This window comes from Myxine glutinosa, chromosome 9, assembly GCF_964187855.1.
Source record: "Myxine glutinosa chromosome 9, kmMyxGlut1.1, whole genome shotgun sequence".
NCBI classification, from domain to species: Eukaryota; Metazoa; Chordata; class Myxini; order Myxiniformes; family Myxinidae; genus Myxine; species Myxine glutinosa.
In genome coordinates, this window is record NC_136269.1 from 110,110,655 (window position 1) to 110,132,640 (window position 21,986).

Consider the following 21,986-nt stretch of genomic DNA (forward strand, 5'->3'; position numbering starts at 1 on the left):
CAACATGCATTTTAAAGGCCATTTTCCCTGCTAGAGCGGGGGTTAGCCTTGCGGTCCCCATGACAATCTTCTCCATTTTGCCCTATTTTCTGCATCTCTCCTTAGTTAACCCCCTTGCCCGCATTTCTTCTTCCACCATCTTTAGCCAAGTCTTTTTCGGTCTTCCCCGTCCTCTGCTTCCTTCTACATTCATTTCCATCACTCTTCTCAACCAGTCACTTTCATCCTTCCTCAACACATGACCAAACCATCTCAACCTGTTCCTCTTCACAGCATCAATCACAGGCTCTATTCCCATCATCTTTCGCAATTCATCATTTGTCTTCCTCTCTCTCAACGATACTCCACACATCCACCGAACCATTCGCATTTCCACCCTTTCCAACCTTCGTTGCTGCTCTACGTTTATTACCCATGTCTCGCTCCCATAAATCATAACACTTCTCACACATGCAGCATACACCTTTCCCTTCAGCTTCAACGACACTCCCCTCATCATCAGCACGCCACCCAGTTCCCGAAACTTCTTCCATGCACATCTCACTCGAGCAACCGTTGCCGAATCTGATCCACCTTCTCCATTCAGCATGTCTCCGAGGTAGCAAAATGTTTTCACACCTTCCAGCTTCACGCCATCTCCAAGATCCAACTCAACATTTCCTCCATCTGCAGCTCCCTCTGTGCACACCTTACATTTGAATGTAACTGCCACACTGGTTAATGACCCTCTCAGACCACTACATTTTTGATGAACCCACTCAGCGCACATTGTACATTGAATGGAGTTCACTCCGACACCCTTCCTACACACAGCACAGGGCCACTTCCCAGTTCTTTCCACCTCACCACATGCTTTACCACTTGCCATCACCTTCGTCTTTCCGATATTCACCTTCAGACCTTTTGTCTCCATACATTCCTTCCACGTGTTCATCTTTTCCTTCAGTCCATCCATACTTTCCGCAATCAACACCAGATCATCTGCATACAACAACTCCCACGGTAAACCCTCCTTTACGTTCTGAGCCAGCACCTCCATCACAGCTACAAATAGTAATGGACTTAGTACCGACCCCTGATGCACTCCCACCTTCACCTCAAACTCACCACTGTTCCCGTCCTTCGTCCTTACAGCTGTGCGCGCTCTTTTGTACATTGCCATCACTACTCTGATCAACCATTCCTCCACTCCTAACTTCCTCAATGCCCATGTCAATACTTTGCGTGGTACCCTATCGAATGCTTTCTCCAGATCAACAAATCCAAGAAACAACTTCTTCCTCTTCTCCATGTACTTCTCCTGCAACTGCCTCACAATGAAAAGCGCGTCTGTCGTTCCTCTTCCTGGCATGAATCCAAACTGCATTTCGTCGATCTTCACTTTCTTCCTTATCCTCCTCTCCAACACCCTTTCCAATACCTTCATTCCATGCTCCAATAACTTTATCGCTCGGTACGAGCCACACTCCAGAGGGTCACCTTTCCCCTTGTATAGAGGGATGAGGGTACTCAGTTCCCAATCCACTGGAATGCGGCCTTCTTTCACCACCAGATTACAGATCTCTGTCATTCTCTTCACACCCCAACTTCCTGCTGCCTTCAACATATCTCCCACAACTCCCGTCGGCCCTCCCGCTTTTCTACCCTTCATTGCTTTTATCGCTTCCTCAACTTCCTTCTCAGTTATCTTCTCTGCCGGTCCTAAAACAGGGTTACTCTCTATGTTGCCATCCCATTCATTCTCTGTATTCAACAGCATTTCCATATATCTTTTCCATCTTCCTTTAATTCCATCTGGGTCGACAACGATTTGTCCCACTTCATCCTTCAAGCAACTCACCCCCATCACATCACACCTCTCTTTCGCTATCTGCTTTGCAATCCTGAATACTGCTTTCTGACCCTCTTCCGAATCCAAGCGTTCTCCGAACATTTTCCTACATGCCTCCTGCGCCTTTGCTACCTCTTTCTTTGCAGCCTTCCTGGCTGCCTTATAACTTTCATGCTCTGCTGTTTCTGCTCCCGTACCCTTCGCCTTCTGCCACTCCTTGAACTTCTTCCTCTTCTCGTCAATCCTCTTTCCAACTTCATCATCCCACCACCATGTTTCCGAGTGCCTCGGTGGTCCTTTTGTCCATCTACATACCTCACCAACGGCTCCCAACAGACAAGCTTTCATTGACATCCAACCACTTTCAAGCTCAACCACATCATCCTCGACCCTACTCAGCCTCTCTTTTAATGCCTCCCTTACTGTCACCTCTTTCAACCTCCACACCTTCATTCTCGGTTGGTACTTCACCCGCCGAGCTCTCCTCGCACCTTTCACCCTTACGTCGCAGACAACCAAGTGGTGCTGTGAAACAGCCTCCTCCCCCGGGATCACCTTTGTGTCCCGCAGGTGCCCCCTATCTCGCCTACGCACCATCAGGTAGTCAACGGTTGTCGTCGACCCACCTGACGTGTATGTAACAAGCTTATTATCCTCTTTCTGGAACTGAGTATTACAAATCAACAAATCAGCTCCATCAGCAAACTCCAAAATCCTTTCACCTTCTCCATTTCTAACACCATATCCGTAACCCCCATGAACTCCGTCAAAACCATCCATACTCCTTCCCACATGTCCATTTAGGTCTCCTCCTACCACAACAACTTCCTCATCTTTCACGTTTTCCATCAGCTTCTCTATCGCACATCAGAACTTGTCCTTTTCTTCATCGCTTCGACCAACCTGCGGAGCATGTCCCGAGATGACGTTCACCAAGAGCTTTCCAATCATCATTTTCACCATCATCAACCTATCACTCACTCTAGTCACACTCACCACACTGTCTACAAACTCCTCAGAAAACAGGACACCAACACCATTCACGCCCTCCGGGCAGCCTTGCCACACAAACTTGTATTTCTGTCCCTGCCTACCCTTCACCATTCTCACACCACTTCCCTTCCATCTCGTCTCTTGCACACAACATATGTCCACTCTTCTTCTGACCAATACTTCCACCACTTCTCCTGATCTCCCTGTCATTGTCCCTACATTCCATGTCCCAAACCTCAGAAACCGATCTCCACTTCCGGCTGTACCCTGCCCATATGTAGTTGTAATTGTCATGGTTCCCTTTTTTTTGAGGCAATGTTTTTATGGCCGGATGCCCTTCCTGACGCCAACCCTCTTAGTCGTCTCTTACGACACGCAGGGATACGGTGTACCTATTCTTATCCAGGGTACACACCGGGAAACGTTTAAAACATGGAAATTCTGGGGGGTGGGGGGGGGGTGGTGTGGGGGGAAGATAAAATGAAAATAAACCCCTTCAGCCGGTACTTAGCTTGGCTTCCCAAAGAGTTCTTTCAGGAGCTTGGCGGCTGTTGAAACTGGGGTAGCCACTCATGCGGGAAGTGGTCCAAAATGGCGGTGTAGAACGCCGCGCGTCGAAAACACAACAAGCGTGAGGCGAGCAGATTAGACGGCCTCCTTTCGATTCTCTACCATCAAGTCCAATGCGGCCTTCAGCTTCCAAGAGCCCAGTAGTTGTCCAAAACCTCGTGTGGGGAAATGTGGTATCTGTCCGTCGTCTTGTCCACCGTCCACACGCGGCTCCAAGCTCCGGCGCGAGGAAGCCCTCCGTCCACCCGCACGCTTCGCCAGGCCCCGATGCTTTATACGACTTGCTTTATACGCATTGTTAAAAGTAAATAATGACAATACCTAAAATCACTACTTCAAATACCTAAAATTAGAAGCAGGTGCACCAGCTCAGGTGCAAATGATTAGAACATTGTTAGAGAGGATCTTGGAGGAACCTGTCTTATTTAAACCTCAGACATTTAGTTTGGTTTGCTCTTTGTCATTGAAGTATGCAGCGTCACCATGACTAGATCAAAAGAGCTCTTTGAGGCCTTCAGAAAGAAGGTTATACATGCCTACGAGTCTGGGAAGGGATTTAAAAAGATCTCCAAACAATTTGAAATCAATCATTCGACTGTCCGGAAGATCATCGACAAGTGGAGAAGATTCCAAACAACTGCCAACTTGTTCAGGCCAGGCCGCCCCAGCAAGTTCAGCCCGAGAGCAGACCGCAAGATGCTGAAAGAAGTCTCTAAGAACCCCAGAATGTCATCACGGGACCTACAGTTAGCTCTTGCCACTGTTGATGTCAAAGTGGACGAGTCTGCCATTATAAAGAGGCTGCACAAATTTGATCTACATGGGAGGTGTGCCAGGAGGAAACCTTTGCTGTCCAGAAAGAACATCAGGGCAAGACTAAAGTTTGCCAATGAACACCTCGGCAAAGACCAGCACTTCTGGAACAATGTGCTCTGGACAGATGAGTCAAAGGTAGAGCTATTTGGCCACAGTACCAGAAGACATGTTTGGCGAAAACCAAAGACAGCATTTGACCACAAGAACCTGATACCAACTGCAAAGCATGGTGGTGGAAATATTATGGTTTGGGGCAGCTTTGCTGCATCAGGGCCTGGGCAGCTCACCATCATATAATCCACTATGAATTATTCATTGTACCAGACGGTGCTTGAGGATAATGTGAGGCCATCTGTCGGAAAGTTGAAGCTCAACCGAAAGTGGACCTTGCAACATGACAATGACCCTAAACATAGCAGTAAATCCACCAAGAAATGGCTGAAAAGAAAGAAATGGAGGGTTCTGGAATGGCCAAGTCAAAGCCCGGATCTAAATCCCATCGAGATGTTGTGGGGGGATTTGAAACGAGCTGTGCATGCAAGAAACCCCTCAAGCATCGCACGGCTGAAAGAATTCTACATGGAGTGGGCAAAAATTTCTCCAAGTCGATGTCAGACACTCGTAGACAGTTATAAGAAACGCCTACTTGTGGTTGTTTCTGCCAAAGGGGGCAATACCACCTATGAGAGCCAAGGGTGTACTTACTTTTTCCACATGCAACATTTGCATTTATGTTTATTTAAATTATACAATGGACTACAAAATGTAAATGTTTCATGATACTTGTTATCTTATATCACCTTTATCTATCAATATTGTTGAAATGAAGATCAAATAGCTGTATGTTGAAATATGTTGAAAAAGTCAAAACTTTACATGGCGTGTACTTACTTTTTCACGTGACTGTACATTAGAAGGAACCATCTTTGACTATGAATTAATGAGAAATTTCCATAACCAACATAACAAGAACTAATGTAACTGATGTACATCATCAAATTGATGATGTTACGTCAGTTACGTTAGCTGACGATGTAACTTCAGTATGATTTTTGAGTTGTGTGAAATCCCTTTCCAGATGGTGAAACCTACCAGGGAAAGGATGAGAAGATACAGGGTCGAGACGTCTGATGAAAAACGCAATGAGGTTCGGCAGGAGAATTGCAAAACAAGCAAAAAGTAGCCTAGTAAAATGAGACAATCAAAAAGGAAACAATATAGAGCTAAGGCGAAAATGAGTTTACAGTATTTTTATACTTGGGGCTAAGGCTCGTAATACAGCTGACGCACGTGCGCACGCACACACACACACGCACACAATGACAAACTGACAAGACAAACACTTAACACAGCCACTGAGCTTGGGGGAAGTGCCATCACTGATGTAACTTCCCGGGATACTCTGGGTACCAGCGACGTCATAACAATGGCACCACTTTTTCTCAAGAAGAATTTCCTCCTCCCCATGGATGCCAACCGTTGGGATTGTCCGCACTCTATCCTTTTCAAGCAAGGAAGCAGCACGTACCATTTCTAAATTCTTTGGTATGACTTGAACTGGTCCAAACTGGATGGGTGTTTTTTTTTAGAAGACAACATCTCTTTACTGGATAGCCGTTGGCACCCTACGGGAGATCATCCGCCCTTTGCCAGGTGTTGTTTTTGGTCCTGACAATTGTGTCACAGTAACCCTCCCCACTAGCAAAACCAGTGAGGGGTGTCGGTTTAGTCACCGACAACCGGACCATGCGGCAGGTAGCACTGGGTTACAAGTAACTAGTGGCAGTCCCAAAAGACTGACCTGACTGACAATTGACCTGACAAAGATTGCAAAAAATGAGAGGCCGAAAAAAAGTAGAAGCGATTCATGCCACCCAAACCCCAGCGCTTCTTGCAGAGAATGTTGGCGTCGCTACCCCTTCTAAAACATTTCCATTGGCGCAACGTCTGGGAAAAGCTATGCGATGTATCTGAAATGCATTACCAATAAAGTTACCGGAGACGAGCGTGCATCGTCAAGAAGCTGGCAGATACATTTGGCATCAGTGTAAAGTGAGGATATTCAAAATGCACAAAACCAGAGATGGCAAAAACTGAGGAAGTCCTCCGGAAATTTTTCCATCGCGCCAAAATATCTCACCAGATGCCAGGGAGGAAAGATTATATCACTGTGAAGAGAGATGGCAAGCGAGTAAAATTGCAAAAGAAAGTCCAAATCATAACAGTTATGGAAAGATTTATGCAGTTTGAAGATGAATATGGCCATCTGAAAATTGACAAATCGAAATTTGTTGCACTATGGGTGGAAAAATGTTGTTCCTGTCTCAGACAAGGCTGTAATGTCTGTTGTTGCCAATGCCATGAGAACTATGAGATGCGCTTGAGTGGTATCAGAAAATACCTTCCTGATCTGCCAAATGCTGAGGCATTGATTGAACTGAGTGTGTGGCTGGAACATTACTTGTGATACAGGGAGTGTGATGACTACAAAGATTTTGGTGTGATTGTTAATGATCTGTTCAGTGCAGGAGGAGGTGATGCTCAAGTCCTGATCGAATACTTCAAATGGAATGACCAATACCGAAAGGAAGCCGTGACTTTATCCGTGAGTGAAGCGAAAGTGGATGTTTTTGGTCCCATAATACTCCACTGAGGTTATTAATAAACTGCAGATTATAAGTAGGTATTAATAAAGCTTATCTACTAAGGCAGGGGTGGCGAACCTGCGGCTCGCGAGCCGCATGCGGCTCTTAGCCAGCTCTTGTGCGGCTCGCGAGGGGCTGCTCTATTGGTGCATGTTTTTACATTTTAAAATGTATTTCTATTATAAAATCAAAATGCATTTACTATTTGACTATACTGCCAATAAATTTGCCAATATTTTTTTTTAATAAAAGGTAATTTTGTGGTAATGTGTTTGACAGAAATCTCCCACTAGTCATGCATGAGCCCAAACATGAAACACACTTTCGCGTGTAGAAACACACTTGCGCGCGCAGACCCGGAAGTTTGTTAGCTAGGCTAGCACTAGCCCAGCGGCAGTGACCGAATCGCCATGGCAGAGTCAGGAAAACGTAAAGCTAAGTGCAAATATGAAGAGGAGCACAGGGCATTTTTGCCTGAATGGGAGGAATTGTATTTTTTTATGGAGCGAAATGGGAAACCCTTGTGCTTGATTTGCCAGACTGCACTGTCGCATTTTAAAGCTTCAAACCTGGAGCGCCATTTCACCTCACTCCATGATAACGTGGCCCGGGATTTTCCCAAAGGCAGTGAACTTCGCAAGCACAAGGTAAATGCATTGAAACGTCAGTCAGAGAAGCAGACTCAGTTTTTTCGGAAATTAACGAAGCACTCAGAGACATTAGCATCATATCAGTTGGCATGGAACATTGCTCGAGCTAAAAAGCCATACAGTGAAGGGGAATTCGTGAAAACGTGTCTCAGAGATGTTGTTGCCATCCTCACTCCTGAAAATGACAGTTTGAAGCGTTCTGTGTCAGACCTGCAGCTGTCACGGCACACCGTTGAACAGAGAATATCAGATATTAACAACTTCATTGAAACACAGTTGCATACGGATCTTGAAAAATGTCAGTATTTCAGCATTGCTTTGGATGAGTCTTGCGACATTCAAGATAAGCCACAGTTGGCAATATTTGTGCGGTCTGTGTCAGAAGACTGCACAATTAAGGAAGAGCTGCTTGACATTGTGCCGTTAAAAGATCGGACCCGTGGCATCGACCTGAAAGAGACACTCACGACTGCTGTTGAGAAGGCAAATTTGCAATTACCAAAACTAACAGCAATAGTCACAGATGGTGCACCAGCTATGTTGGGATCTGCAAATGGCCTTGTAGGGCTGTGTAAAGCTGACGACCGTCTCTCTGATTTTTGGACATTTCATTGCATCATCCATCAAGAGAACCTGGTGTCGAAGAAGCTGAACTTGGACCATGTCATGAAACCTGTGCTAGAAATTGTGAATTTTATTCGCACTCATGCTCTCAAGCACAGACAGTTCAAAACTCTCATAGCTGAACTGGATGAAGACCTTCCCAATCATCTGCTTCTCCACTGCACTGTGAGATGGCTTTCAAGAGGTAACATGCTTTCCCGTTTTTTAAAACTTTTAGACCCAGTGAAGCTGTTTCTGGCAGAGAAACATAAGGACTATCCTGAGCTACATGACCCCCAGTGGATGTCAGATTTGGGGTTTCTGGTCGACATGCTGCATCATCTGCACAAACTGAATCTAGATCTGCAAGGGAAGTTAAAAATGCTGCCTGACCTGGTGCAAAGTGTTTTCACATTTGTGAACAAACTCAAGCTCTTCCAGACCCATCTTCAAAAGGGAGAGCTCACACATTTTCCCTCCTTGTTGAAGGCAAATGGAGAAGCAGCTGAGGTCACAAAAAGGAGCATTGCACGCTATGCAACACTGGTTGAAAATCTGCAGCAGAGTTTTGAGGACAGATTCTGCAACCTGAAGAAACAACGGCCACAGATCACATTCCTCATCAACCCTATCACTGCTGAATCGGATTGTTTAAAAGCCCCCTTAGTGGCAGATGAAGCAGCATCCCAGTTGGAGATGATTGAACTTTCTGAGGATGACAGACTTAAATGTGTCTTGAGAGAAGGAACCACAGGCACAGAATTTTGGAAAATTGTGCCCACAGACAGATACCCCAGTGTCAAACAGGCTGCACTCAAGCTAATGTCAATGTTTGGATCAACTTACGTCTGTGAATCAGTTTTTTCCACACTGAAACAAGTGAAGTCAAGACATTGCTCTGTTCTTACGGAAACACATGTGAAAGAGTTGCTCCGAGTGGCCACAACTGAGTACAAGCCAGACCTGAAAATGATTGTGGAAAACAAAGACTGCCAGGTGTCCCACTGAGGTAATAAACGACCTATGAAAACTGTTAAGCTATGTATTATGATAATTATGACAAAACCATAATACATATAATTATTAATTATGTCATTAGGCCTATAAGTTGCTGTTGTAGTGCGAGCATGCAGGTGTTGCGCGGCTCTTTGCAATTGTGAGGGTTTTTCTTGGCTCTTTATGCTGGACTGGTTAGCCACCCCTGTACTAAGGCATTGTCCTTGCCATTGTTGATCAGTCATGTTAAATTCAGAGAATTCTCCAATGTAACTTGCAGCGTCTCTTGGGGTGTCTCAGATTCAATATTACGTCAGTTACAACAATTTGGATGCTAATTCAGCAGAGCTGGAATCTCCAGGATCTGTCAAAGATTCATGTATCAAACGAGTATGAATGAAGTAAAAATATCAGCAGTAGCACTCCAATTAAAAAAAACAACAAAAACAGAGGTTGCCTCGAATTTGGAGAAAATAGATGGAAAAACAAATTGGCTGAACGTTACACGTCAGTTACGGTGGAATTGCCCTTCTCTGTTCTCCACTGTAGTACAATTTGCAGCTTTCTTCGAGTTATTTTGTACTCTTCTCCTTTTTCCTCCTGTTCACACAAGATATCAACTTTTCTTAACATCATGGTATCCATCAACCCTCTCCCCTTGCTTGTCATTCTACCAAAATTCCATGTTCCAACTCCGATGCTCTCACTTTTCTCCACTTGCCTCTTTAGCTGCAGCCATAGATTCTGCGGTACCCCTTTCCCACTTCTCACAACAGCCAGGGGTCACTTGAAGGGGATGCCATAGCCCTTCTGAAACCACTGGGTCCAAGATTTATGTCGGTGTTGGACATTTTTTTTTTTTTCGTCGGATGCCCTTCCGGCCACGAACCAGTCCAACCATATGAGTGTTTGTTTTAGGTAACAGCATCTCCTTACTGGATGGACATTGGCTCCCAAAGGGAGCTCATCCATCCTTTGTCAGGTGTTGCTTTTAGTTCTGCAGGATGTCATAGTCACCCTCCCCACTGGCAAGAAAAGGGAGTCAGTTCACTTGCCAACAACGCTACTATGTGACAGGTAGCACTGGGTTACATGTTACCAGTGGCAGTCGCCAAAGACCGACCTGACAGTCTTCCACTATTAACGACCCAAGGTAAATGGCTTCAGTGTGGTTGCATGCTTGTAGTTTCCCTTCATGCTGGGTGTCATTGGAGTAGCCATCCAAAGAGTCCTTTCCACACAGCGACAATACTCAAGCGACAAGGTATGACTCTTCCTTTACATTAAATACATTCTACCCCCGTTAATTCATCCCAAATCCACTTTTTTTTTTTTAAATACCGACTTCTTTCTTTCCTGGAACTTTCCTGGAACTCCTCCCCCAAAGCCCTCTCCCTCCCACAGATCTTCCGTTGTCCCTGTTCTCTGCTGTTGTACTTGTGTGCTTCCCTCTCTCCCCCCCCCCATCTTGTCTCATGCTCCCATTATCATATATTTTGTGTGTCCGAATTTTTTTGGGTGATTGATGTTAGCTCTTACATGAGCCTCGATCTTGTATACAAAAAAAAGGAAGAAAAAAAAGGTCCATTTACTGAAGTCAATGTTGTTTTTGTCAAAAATGTGAACTTTAATACGAGTATAATCATATTTTTTTGAAAAGATGAAGTGTTACAAATGAAGAGGTGTACTTTTTTCAAAAGTGACGATTGCAATGAAGATGTAGGTAATGCGGGTGACATGGGTTGTGAGGCTGAGATCTGAGGATGAAATTGCATATATCACTTTGAGGTGTTCACTCGCTCCTAAATGTCCAAGCTTGTAATTCCTCGAGATATAAGTGCATTGTCTGTTAACATCCTTTATGTAGAAGGGTTGGGGAAAGAAATGGCTGAGGGGGTTGGGGTGAGAGGGGTAGGGTTGGAGTAACAGAGAAAAATGTATTTTAACAAACCAATGGGAGCAATATGCCTTCCTGTTCACCTGTGTGTACAATTAATAGAAGTATAATATTGTAATCTTAAACTTGGAACAATGGTAACTTTTCATTCTGGCTATGGTGGGTAATAAACATCAAACATCTACGGTCTTGGAATGGCATTACACAATATATTACACTTTCCCTAGTGACTCTCAATATGGCCACTGGCTATTCCCAACTGACTGCTGACTGCCATGTGCAGGTGGTCACATTATGAAACATTTTTGTGCGTTTAGGGGAGGGAAGATTGCACAAAGCTAATTATTCTCTTTCTCAGAAAACCCTCTTCAGTGATCCCACTGCATAAATGAAGAGAGCATTGAAACAAACAAAACACCTTCATGGAGGACTCGCTAGTGTGCTGTTTGGAGTGATGTTTGGGAATTCTCCCACAAGGTATAATGAAAAATTCGTCTTGCTGTTGAAGGTTACAGTGTTGATCTGCATCAGTAGACAGGTATAACAGTGGATCAAATCAACAGGACATTGCGTGAGGTATGGTAACTACATTGGGAGGGTGTTGGTTCTGGCTTTAACCCTTCACTGGAGCAAAAGAGGGATTAATGTCCGAAAGGTCAGCTTGCCTCGCACTGCGGTTGGCATACCTCGATCAATATGTCCTGTTGATTTCATCCAGTTTTTCTCCCATGCTACCTGGCCACGCAGCCTGGTGTTGGCTTAGCGGTTAGGGTGCCGGCTTGGGATCCTAGGATCCTGGGTTCGAATCCCGGTCGATCGCTGAATTAACGCCAGGGGGGTTTACTCAACCTGTCATCCTTCCAAGGTCGTGGAAATTGAGTACCAGCTCACTGGTAATTCCCTGTGTGTCGCAAGAGGCGACCAACAGGGTTGGCGGCAGGGACAGCATCTGGCCATAAAACATTTCTTCAAAAAAAAGGGACCATGGTGCCGGAAAAAGGCCAACCCCTGCTCTGCAGGGAAAAATGGCCTCTAGAGGTGGTCACTACCTGGCCACGATACACCAAGATTATTGTGCATACTAAACCCCGTGCCACAAACAGATCCCCTTGCCTTACAAGCAAGGCAGACATATGGCAGACACACTGAATACTTGGGGTAATGGTCTTGGCCATGATGCTCAGAGGTAAAAGCCTAGTCTGACCACGTGTGTCAGCCATGCAGTGTTAGAAAAATAAAATCACACCACAGATTCATGATGGACTACATGGATGGAGAAAAGAAATTTGTTCATAACAGTGAATATTACTCAGTCCTGAGGAATTGCCCATTAGTCCAATAATTAAAGCAGCCTCGCTTTGCCGAGATGAAGATGGTGGGCGACAATACTGGACAGGAAACTACACGGACAATAAAGCCAGTTTTTTGTGGTCAGCATTACGTAAACCTGACCACAATCCATAAACCTTATCAGTTCTTCTGCCTCAGTTGGAATTTAGCTGAATAAACATGAAGCCGCAGATAGGCCAGGTAATGCCAACTGGACTAGGAAGTTGTTTTAATTAATTAACATCAATAATATTTTGTCAAACACATACTGCTTTGCCCTTTAAAGACAATTTTCCTCTGATTCCCTCTCCCCCTAGTTTCAAAGCTTCAAAATCTGGCACAAAATCAATGACACTCATGATTTCTAAGGGCGACAGCTCAGTAAAAACTGAAAAAATCTCTAATTTCCTCCTCTCTCTCAACTCTCAAAAGCTTATCCAGTCAATGCCCAAATCAGCATGACTTTTCTTTCATTTGTCAAAAGAGTGCTATCAAAGCTCTGGCACGTGAATGCTATCTGGTTGGCAGAACGGAATTCCTGCCATGGATACCAGAGATGCACCACTAAATACAAGCTCTGATTATAGCAACCGTGGATGCTTACATTCCTTACTCGTCCCACTGCAATCAAAATTCTCCACTACCTGCCTCAGTTTACGTCTCCCCTTCAGTCTGACGAGGAAACGATTTCTACAACTTCTTTTATTCTCATTCAAATCAAGCAGATAAAATGTCGTGTGGAATAAAGTTAGGGCCTTATTACACGTATATTTAATCACAAAACTCAAGGCCTTCAGTACCGCTCCATATTATTGACTAGGAGGCTGCATCCAAAGGTCGTTTTGGCATGATCACCATGTCGTGCCTCTCTTTTGTTGATGATGAGCTATTTGCTGATAGTTGAGATGATCAGTCATAACTATTGTGAGGCAAAATGCACCAAGTACCATCCCAGCTAACACAACACCGTTGGCCCAACGTTGGCCCAACGGTGTTGTGTTAGCTGGGACACCTATCGATATTCCACTGCTGCGAAACAGATTGGACTGAACATCATTCTGACGTTTAATGGAGGCAATCCATCACTTGTACTATACACCCGTCATTTACTACCGCACTCTTGTAAAGGTACGGCAAGGCTTATTCACGACATATTTCCTGATGCAGGATTTAACCTTGCCACCGAGCTGGTCAATCATAATTCATTACCCCACGGTGTCCTCATTAACCTGCCAATCTCAGGGCAACAGAACTTAATGTTAATATGACACAGCTTTGGCAATAAAGAAATCTCTTGGTTTCAGAGAAATCTGATATTGAGTGGAAGTGAAGGATGTTGGATAAGGACCACAGTGTTGGATGGTTACAAGAGCCGTTGGCATCCAACTGCTGTTTTTTTTTTTTAATGACTCTCAAGCTGTGACTCATCGATGCAAAATTAGATTCTAGGATGTGCTTTGATGATATGAAATCATCAGCAAAGATGCAGGTCTATTCGGCCGCGACAAAAAAGTGACGACTAAATGCATACAGTACATTGTATCATTTGTATCAATCCAAGATGAAAGGCAAGTCCTGACCACTCATTACCCCTTTTGGTTTTTCCAAATAACAATGTGAAGCACAACTCCAAGAAAAAAAGTCACACTCATCATTCAAATTCCCAACAGTAAGTACGACTTACATGAATGAACCATATGACTGTCATCAGTAGTGATGCTTCAGTCATTGGGATGATGACATTGCAGATTTTTTTTTCGTTCCCTCACTTTTTCACAGGGTACTCTGCTGTCAGTGTGTCCCTAACCCTAATTCCAATGTTCTTTTCGTTCTGGTATTCCCTGATCCATGCTGTTTTCTAGCTCCTCAATGAGCCTCGATTCTGTCCCAAAAAAACCTTTTTCTAACCATTGACTCACTCACTCAATGACTCACTCACTGTTATAAATATTCCGTACCTTCAAGATGGCCAATAAAGCTGAAAGTTTGCACGCTGATGCAACTCAAAGCCAATATCTCAGGATTTTTTATTTTTTTTAAAAAACAATCAGAAGATTTTCATAAATGAAACTATCCGCAAATAAAAGTTGGCCGGTGCCAACTCATTCTGCTCAATGCGGGTCACCTGACCCAAGACAATGGAGCTTTCAATAAAAACTGGTTACTAGGCAACGCTATCATGTGCCTCTTTCGTCTCTTAGTTTATAATTTTTGCCGTATCAAATTAATTAACAATTACTATAGCTGTAAACTTTTAAATAAGGAGTTCATTCTAACCACTAATTGTACACCACTCCTTTCCTATGACATCTCCAGGTGCTGTGTGACATCATCACCGGGCACCGAAGTGAACCCGGCAATGACGCACGCTGAAAGGGAGTACTGTACTCAGTTTTCACTCCGGTTGTTTGTTTGTTTGTCTGGGCGATATCTCAGCCATAATTTCAGCTAGGAAGCTGAAATTTGGGCACAATAGTGAATAAGTACCTTGTCAAAAACGTTATTTTTTGTTTGTTGATTACTTAATTAATTGATTAGTTACTTAATGATTACGATTAATCAAGTACTTATATATTTCCTTTCTCTTCTGGGCATTAGCTCAGGTACCTTTCGAGTTAGGAAGCTGATATTTGGACATGCCAATAACCAAGTGATTTGGTTGTAAAGGCTATTTTTAATTTATTGATTAATCAATTAATCGATTAATTATTTAATTATTCGATTAATGACTTAATTAATTGTTTTTTTCAAGTTACAGATTGGATGAAATGGTGGTGGTTTATGTATTATATTAGCCAATGTTTTTTTTTTTTTTAATGATCATTATTTATTTTATTTCATTATTACTCATTTATTTATTTTCTTTCTCATCTGGGCAATATCTCAGGCACCATTTGAGCAAGGAAGCTGATATTTGGACACGACAGTGACCAAGTGATGTGGCTATATATGAATGATGATCGTTTGAAGGCCATTTTCCCTGCTAGAGCGGGGGTTAGCCTTGTGGGCCCCATGACAATCATGGTTCCCTGTTTGAGGCAATGTTTTTATGGCCGGATGCCCTTCCTGACGCCAACCCTTGGTCACGCTCTTACGATGCGCAGGGATACGGTGTGCCTATTCTAAATCGGGGTACACACCGGGATCATTCATCCCAGCAAGCTGGTACTCAATTTGCCGACCTCGGAGGGATGACAAGCTGAGTCAACCCCCCTGGTGTTAATTCAGCGATCGACCGGGGTTCGAACCCAGGATCCTAGGATCCCAAGCCGGCACCTTAACCGCTAAGCCAACACCAGGCTTACATTCCTTACTCGTGGCTATAAAGGATATTTTTGATTTATTGATTAATCAATTGATCGATTAATTATTTAGCTGCTTCTTTGTTTGTTTTCTTTCTTGTTGGTCCGGGCGATATCTCAACCATCCTTTTTTTTTTCTTTTTTTTTAAATACGAGATCCAGGCTCGTGAAAGAGCTTATATTAATCACAAAAAAAAAAGCCGACACATAAAACATCGAAAAAGGGGAGCGGTAAACAATATGGGGAGAGAGGGGGAAGCACACAAGCACAACATTTGAGAGCAGGGACACCTGGAGATCTGTGGGAGGGAGAGGGCTTGGGGGGAGGAGGCACGGGAAGGGGGGTGGGGGGTGGGAGAGGTATAAAACACATGGACACTGCTAGGACTTCCAGGAAAGAAGTCGGAATTTCAAAAAAGTGGATCTGCGGTGAATTAACAGGGGTAGAAAAGATCAAGGTTTTGGATGGGGGAAGATAAGAGATGGTGGTGAACAGCTGTTTTAAAGACCTGGAGGGAGGAGTGGGATTGAAGAGAGTGAGAGAGTTTGTTCCAGAGGCGGGAGTAAAGAGGAATGAAAGAGTGAAGGTGAGAAGAGAGTCTTGATTTTGGCAATTTCACCAGAAGAGGGTTGCTGGCAGATCTTGTGCGACCTGCAGGAATATTTGGGGGCAGAGCACAGATAGAACTGGGAGAGCTAGGCCGGAAAGGAGTCGGTAGAAGACAGAAAGACCGCCTACCTGCCTGCGGTGAGTGAGTGAAAGACCCTCACAATCATCTTCATCGTGGGAGATTCCATGATTCTGAAAGCTTTGGTCTCAACAACGTGAAGCCGGGCTATGTGTGAGGCAGGAGCACCAGCCCAGAGGGGAGAGCAGTATTCCATTGAGCTGTGGATGAAAGCCTTGTATGTGGTGAGGAGCTCAGGTGTGCCAAGGAAGGACTTCACATGATGGAGGATGCCCAGTCGGCGACTGGCTTTGGAGGCCAGCTTGAAAATGTGGTTTTCCCAGGAAAGATCATGGCAGATAGTGAGACCCAAAAGCTTGAGTGACAGAACTTCTTGGAGAGGATTGTTGAGAAAGTAAATGGGAGAGTTGCCCAGTTGTTCTTTTCGGAGGGACATAGTAAGAGTGTGAGATTTGTCACGATTGAAAGACATGTTCCAATCTGTCTGTTGTCATGTCTGTTGTCTGTTGTCTGTTGTCAGTTGTCTGTTGTCTGTTGTCTGTTGACATGTTGACCAGTCTGTGATTTTGTCCAGGTCTGCAGAGCGTGAGGAGGCTGCAGACTGCTGATCTGAGGGATGAGGAATGGAGCGGCAGAGAGTGGACTCATCAGCAAAGAGATAGAGAGGATTTTCCAGAGAGTTGTTGAGATCATTGATGAAGACCAGAAAAAGCACAGGGCCCAGAACACTGCCTTGGGGAACTCCAGCCTGAACAGGAAGGGGGAGATGAGAGAAATCCATTCAAGGCCACACGTTGACTATGACCAGAGAGGAAGTCCGCAAGCCATGTGTGGAGATTTCCATGGATACCATAGGAGGAGAGTTTGGTGAGCAGAGCGGGGTGCCAGACCATAATCGAAGGCACGTGATATGTCAAGGGAGACGGCTCTGATTTCCTGTTTGGCATTGAGGACCTCCATCCATTGTTGAGACAGCAGAAGCAGCATGTCCAGAGTAGAGTGACCTGGTCTGAAACCAAATTGATGATCAGAGATCAAGCCATTGGAGAAGAGGAAAGATTTGATATCCGAAGCAATGATGGATTCCATGACTTTGCTGATAATTGGGAGGAGGCTGATTGGTCTGTCGTTGTAGTTGTCGTTGCAATAGTTGCTTCCTTTGAGCTAGGAAGCTGAAGCTTTGACACAATAGTGAGCAAATGCTTTGTATTTTTTTGTTTTCTGATTAATCAATTAATTGATTAGTTTCTTAATTATTATCGATTAATTAAGTACTTTTATATTTCCTTTCTCTTCTGGGCAGAATTATCTCAGGCAACTTTTGAGCTTGGAAGCTGATATTTGGACATGGCAGTGACCAAGTGATTTAGCTGTAAAGGATATTTTTGATTTATTGATTAATCCATTTATCGATCAATTATTTAATTATTCGATTAATGATTTAATTAATTAATTTTTTTAAAGTTACAGATTCGGATGAAACGGTGGTGGTTTCGGTATTCTATCAACCAATTGATGAATTATTTCATTATTTTATGATTTTCATTTATTTATTTTCATTTATTAATCATTTATTTATTTTCTTTCTCATCTGGACAATATCTCAGGCACCTTTTGAGCTCGGAAGCTGATATTTGGACATGACAATGACCAAGTGATTTGGCTGTGAGGGTATTTTTGATTTGTTGATTAATCAATTAATCGATTAATTATTAAATTATTCCATTCATGACTTAATTTTTTTTTAAGTTACAGTTTCGGATGAAACGGTGGTGGTTTCGGTATTCTATCAACCAATTGATGAATTATTTAATTATGTTAGCATTATTATTCATTTATTTTCATTATTAATCACTTATTTATTTCCTTTCTCATCTTGGCAATATCTCAGGCACCATTTGAGCTAGGAAGCTGATATTTGGACATGACAGTGACCAAGTGATGTGGCTATGAAGGATATTTTTGATTGATTGATTAATCAATTAATCGATTTTTATGTATTGATTAATCAATTATGAATTTTTTTGGGATTAATGACTTATCTAACTAATTTTCAAAAAGTTACAGCTTCAGGTGAAACACTGATGGTCGAGGTATGCCATTAGCCAATTGATTAAGAAATTATTTTACAATCACGATTTATTGATTTTAGTTATGCAATGAATCAATCAATTATTGTACACCTCTTTCTCCCAATACCATCTCTATGTGCTGCACGGCGGTATCGCCTGGCACCTAAGGTGCCCCGGCAATACCGCGTTGGAGGATATTTATTTATTTGGCATGGGGGTGGTGTACTTTGAATGTATGTGTACTTGTTCTTTATCTACTTGAGTTTGTTGCTGCTTGCAGAGTGCAAGCACAATGCACTTCACTAAATATATAAAACTTTACCAATTTACATCATCAAACATATATAAAGCTTATATTTATTATCTCTACACATAGGATGTACTCAAGTAGTTGATTGCAGTGTGCAAGCTGATCCACTATCTTATATATTGTTACGGACTCAGGATTCCGGGTTCAGCACTCATTTTGCTGACCTCGGGAGTCAGTCAACCTATGCTGAGTCAACCCACCTGAAGTTATTTCATTTGCACGACAGGGGCTCAAACTCAAAACCCTAAGATTTTAAGCCACCTTAACCATTAAGCCAACACCGGGCATAGTGGGTCGAAGAGGAAGACATTATTTAAAAAAAAAAACTTTGGCCATAATAATAATACAGCCCCAAATAACATTTCAGCCACAAAATTTAAATTACCCAGGTTGAGGTTAAAAACAAATAAAATTGTAATGATATACATTAATTGTTAGCCCAAAAAATGCTACATTTTGAATCATCATTTTGGCTTAGCGGTTAGGGTGCTGGCTTGGGATCCTAGGATCGTGGGTTCGAATCCCGGTCGATCGCTGAATTAACGCCAGGGGGGTTGACTCAGCCTGTCATCCTTCCGAAGTCGGCAAATTGAGTACCAGTTCACTGGTAATTCCCTGTGTGTCGCAAGAGGTGACTAACAGGAAGGGCATCCGGCCATAAAACATTGCTTCAAAAAAGGGGACCACGGTGCCCAAAAAAGGCCAACCCTCGCTCTGTGGGGAAAAATGGCCTCAAAAGGCGGTTTCTTCATTTTAAAGTGGCAATTTTGGAAAACGAGCAAGTTGCCCGTGCCCGCACAGGAAAAATGCAAATGGCGTCTCTTGTTATCGAGCCGACAATCTGGGAGCAACAATTCACATATATTGCCACTTTTGATAAATGATCAAACGGCGGTGAGGCGCTCCATTTAAAACTGTTCGATATATGTAGCTTTTTGATGTCAAGGTCTGTGATGAAAATTTGTTTTGGTGTCAAAGCCAATGACCAATTGAAAATGAACATTGGGATGATGGAATTTGAGATACGTCAGCAATGTCTTTTGATCGAAACATCTTGAAGGTCAAATGAGATGTCAAGGTTCCCCTTTGTAAAGATAAAGTTTAGCTTTTCAAAACATTTTTTTATCACGTAGCTGGTATAAAGCACCTCCAAATGACAAATTCACCTTTCTGAGAAAAAAAGGTAATTTTGTTTTTGAAAAGAACCACAGCAACAAGGGAAAATTTTCGAATGCAATCTGATTTGTGTGGTCAATAAAATTGTTCAAAAAACAAGAAAGCACCTGCTATGTCGTCAATATCTGTCATGATTTTCGACATTTTAATGATAAATATTTCACTATGGCCTTCTACAAGATTTGCATGACCCTTATCTCTGCATCTCCAGCCTGATGTCACCATGTGAGGGTTGTCAAAAAAGTTCAAGGACCGAGAAACAAAAAAAAGTTCAAGAGAAGCCAACTTCTTATTTTTCAATACAACGTCCCTTGACCCCAATGCAAGATCTCCTTGTGTCCTTCAAACGATCTATGTCAGTAAAATGGAAGTGTTGCGATTGCTCCTTGAGTCGTCTTAATTGCTTAGATGGTTCCTTGTAATTGGCGAATCAGCAATCATGCAGTTGGGCCAAGTACAGACTGCAAGTGGGGAGGAAGGGGGAAGACAGGTGAAGTAGCGAATGATGACTGTTCATGTAAAGTGACAGTCATGATTGGTTGTCTGTGCACCATGGGCCTTACACAAGGAAGCATTATCAGGAAGGAGAACCACACGTTTGGACCACATTCTTCAGCATTTGTCCTTAATGGCCGGCTGCAGTGTTCTCGTGAGGTTGGTATAATAATCATCTGCGATTGTAATGTTGTGAGGCAGATACTCAATTATCGGGATTCTCTTGGCATTCCAGAAAATTGAGGGCATGATCTGGCGTGTTTAAGGATGGCGCAATGTTTTTGGATGACATTGAACCCTTATGCTTCAATTGCATGGATTCCAATTTGGTTTCGTCATCCCAATGGTGAAGGCGCCACCTTTCGGCACCAGTTACCAGTTGCTTGATGAAGTTGGCTGGATCTGCATTGAAATTTTTAACTTGGAATAAGTATATGCCAGTGTTGCTGTCATTCCTGAGTGCTCAGGTTCCGGGAGAGCCATCTTGCTGGGACCTTGTACAAGTCCAAGTGTCCATGGATGATGGTTAAGGGATGCCTTGAGAAATTCCAAGTACTGTGGATATTTGACGAAGCGAATGTGGGAGCCTCCATTAACTTCACGTGACTATATGTAAAAGTATAACACAGCTGTTCAAAAGTGAGCTCAATCTGTACAGAAAGCACCTGTGGAGCACAAGGGAGAAAGCTTCCTTGATCTTGATTTTTTTAGTACGATTACTTACCTTGAAAGTGGGTCCGAGTGATAATTTTCACTTTTTGGGTTTTACACAAGACGTGCAGAGATTCATTGACCCGGACAACAGTTTGTGGATCAGTTGCATCTTCCGGCTGTGCTGACGTGTGGTCACCTTCAATGGAATCACATCCATGCTAAAGGTCAGCTGCCGATTTGACTGCTTCAAACTCTGAAGGTGCACCTTCACCATACACAGTAATCAGGTTTCCGTCGACGTTGTTGGTGGTGGCACCTTCCTTCGATAACTGCAGTCTTGCAAAGAAGTCCAACCCAAAAGCAATCTATCCTCAGATACAAGTGGGTCACTGTTGCTGTGGAGAACCGCACACACATTTTTCAAACAGACATGGTGGTGTAATGGTTAGAGTGTCTTCTCCGAGTCTGGGACGTCTGCGGTACAAACCCCGGCTGAGTCGTACCAAAGACGATACAAATAGTGCGTGCTGTTCACTTGATTGACTCTCAGCATTTTAAAATAATAGAGCATGGACAAACAACCATAGGTTGGCAACCATTGTGCAGGCTTGTTGGGCCCTATCTATTCTGTCCCATCTGTCTATCTATCTATTCTATATCTAGCCCTATCTGTCTATTCCTGCATCGACGTTCCTTGTAAGGGAAATCATATTAGTCACAGAGACCTTGTCATCAACTTGGATAATGAACCAAGAGCAAGATTCAGCTGAAGTTAATGCAATTTATATGTTTCCATTTTAAGTTGGACCAAAAACCACCACATATGGAATAGTCGGGTCTAATAAACACGAATATATATTTGAAATTATGAAACCAGAATTGATGTCTGGCAAAGCAACTGGATATAGGAGAAAGATGAAGCACCTCACAATAGGCAAATGAGTCAATAAAAAAATCT

General features: G+C 43.3%; 1 protein-coding gene across 3 annotated transcripts in view; it reads right to left on the reverse strand.

Annotated features, from left to right (window-relative positions):
* DLG2 (discs large MAGUK scaffold protein 2) overlaps positions 1-21,986 on the reverse strand; it is a 467,276-nt gene that overhangs the window by 202,501 nt on the left and 242,789 nt on the right. The window lies entirely within an intron of this gene.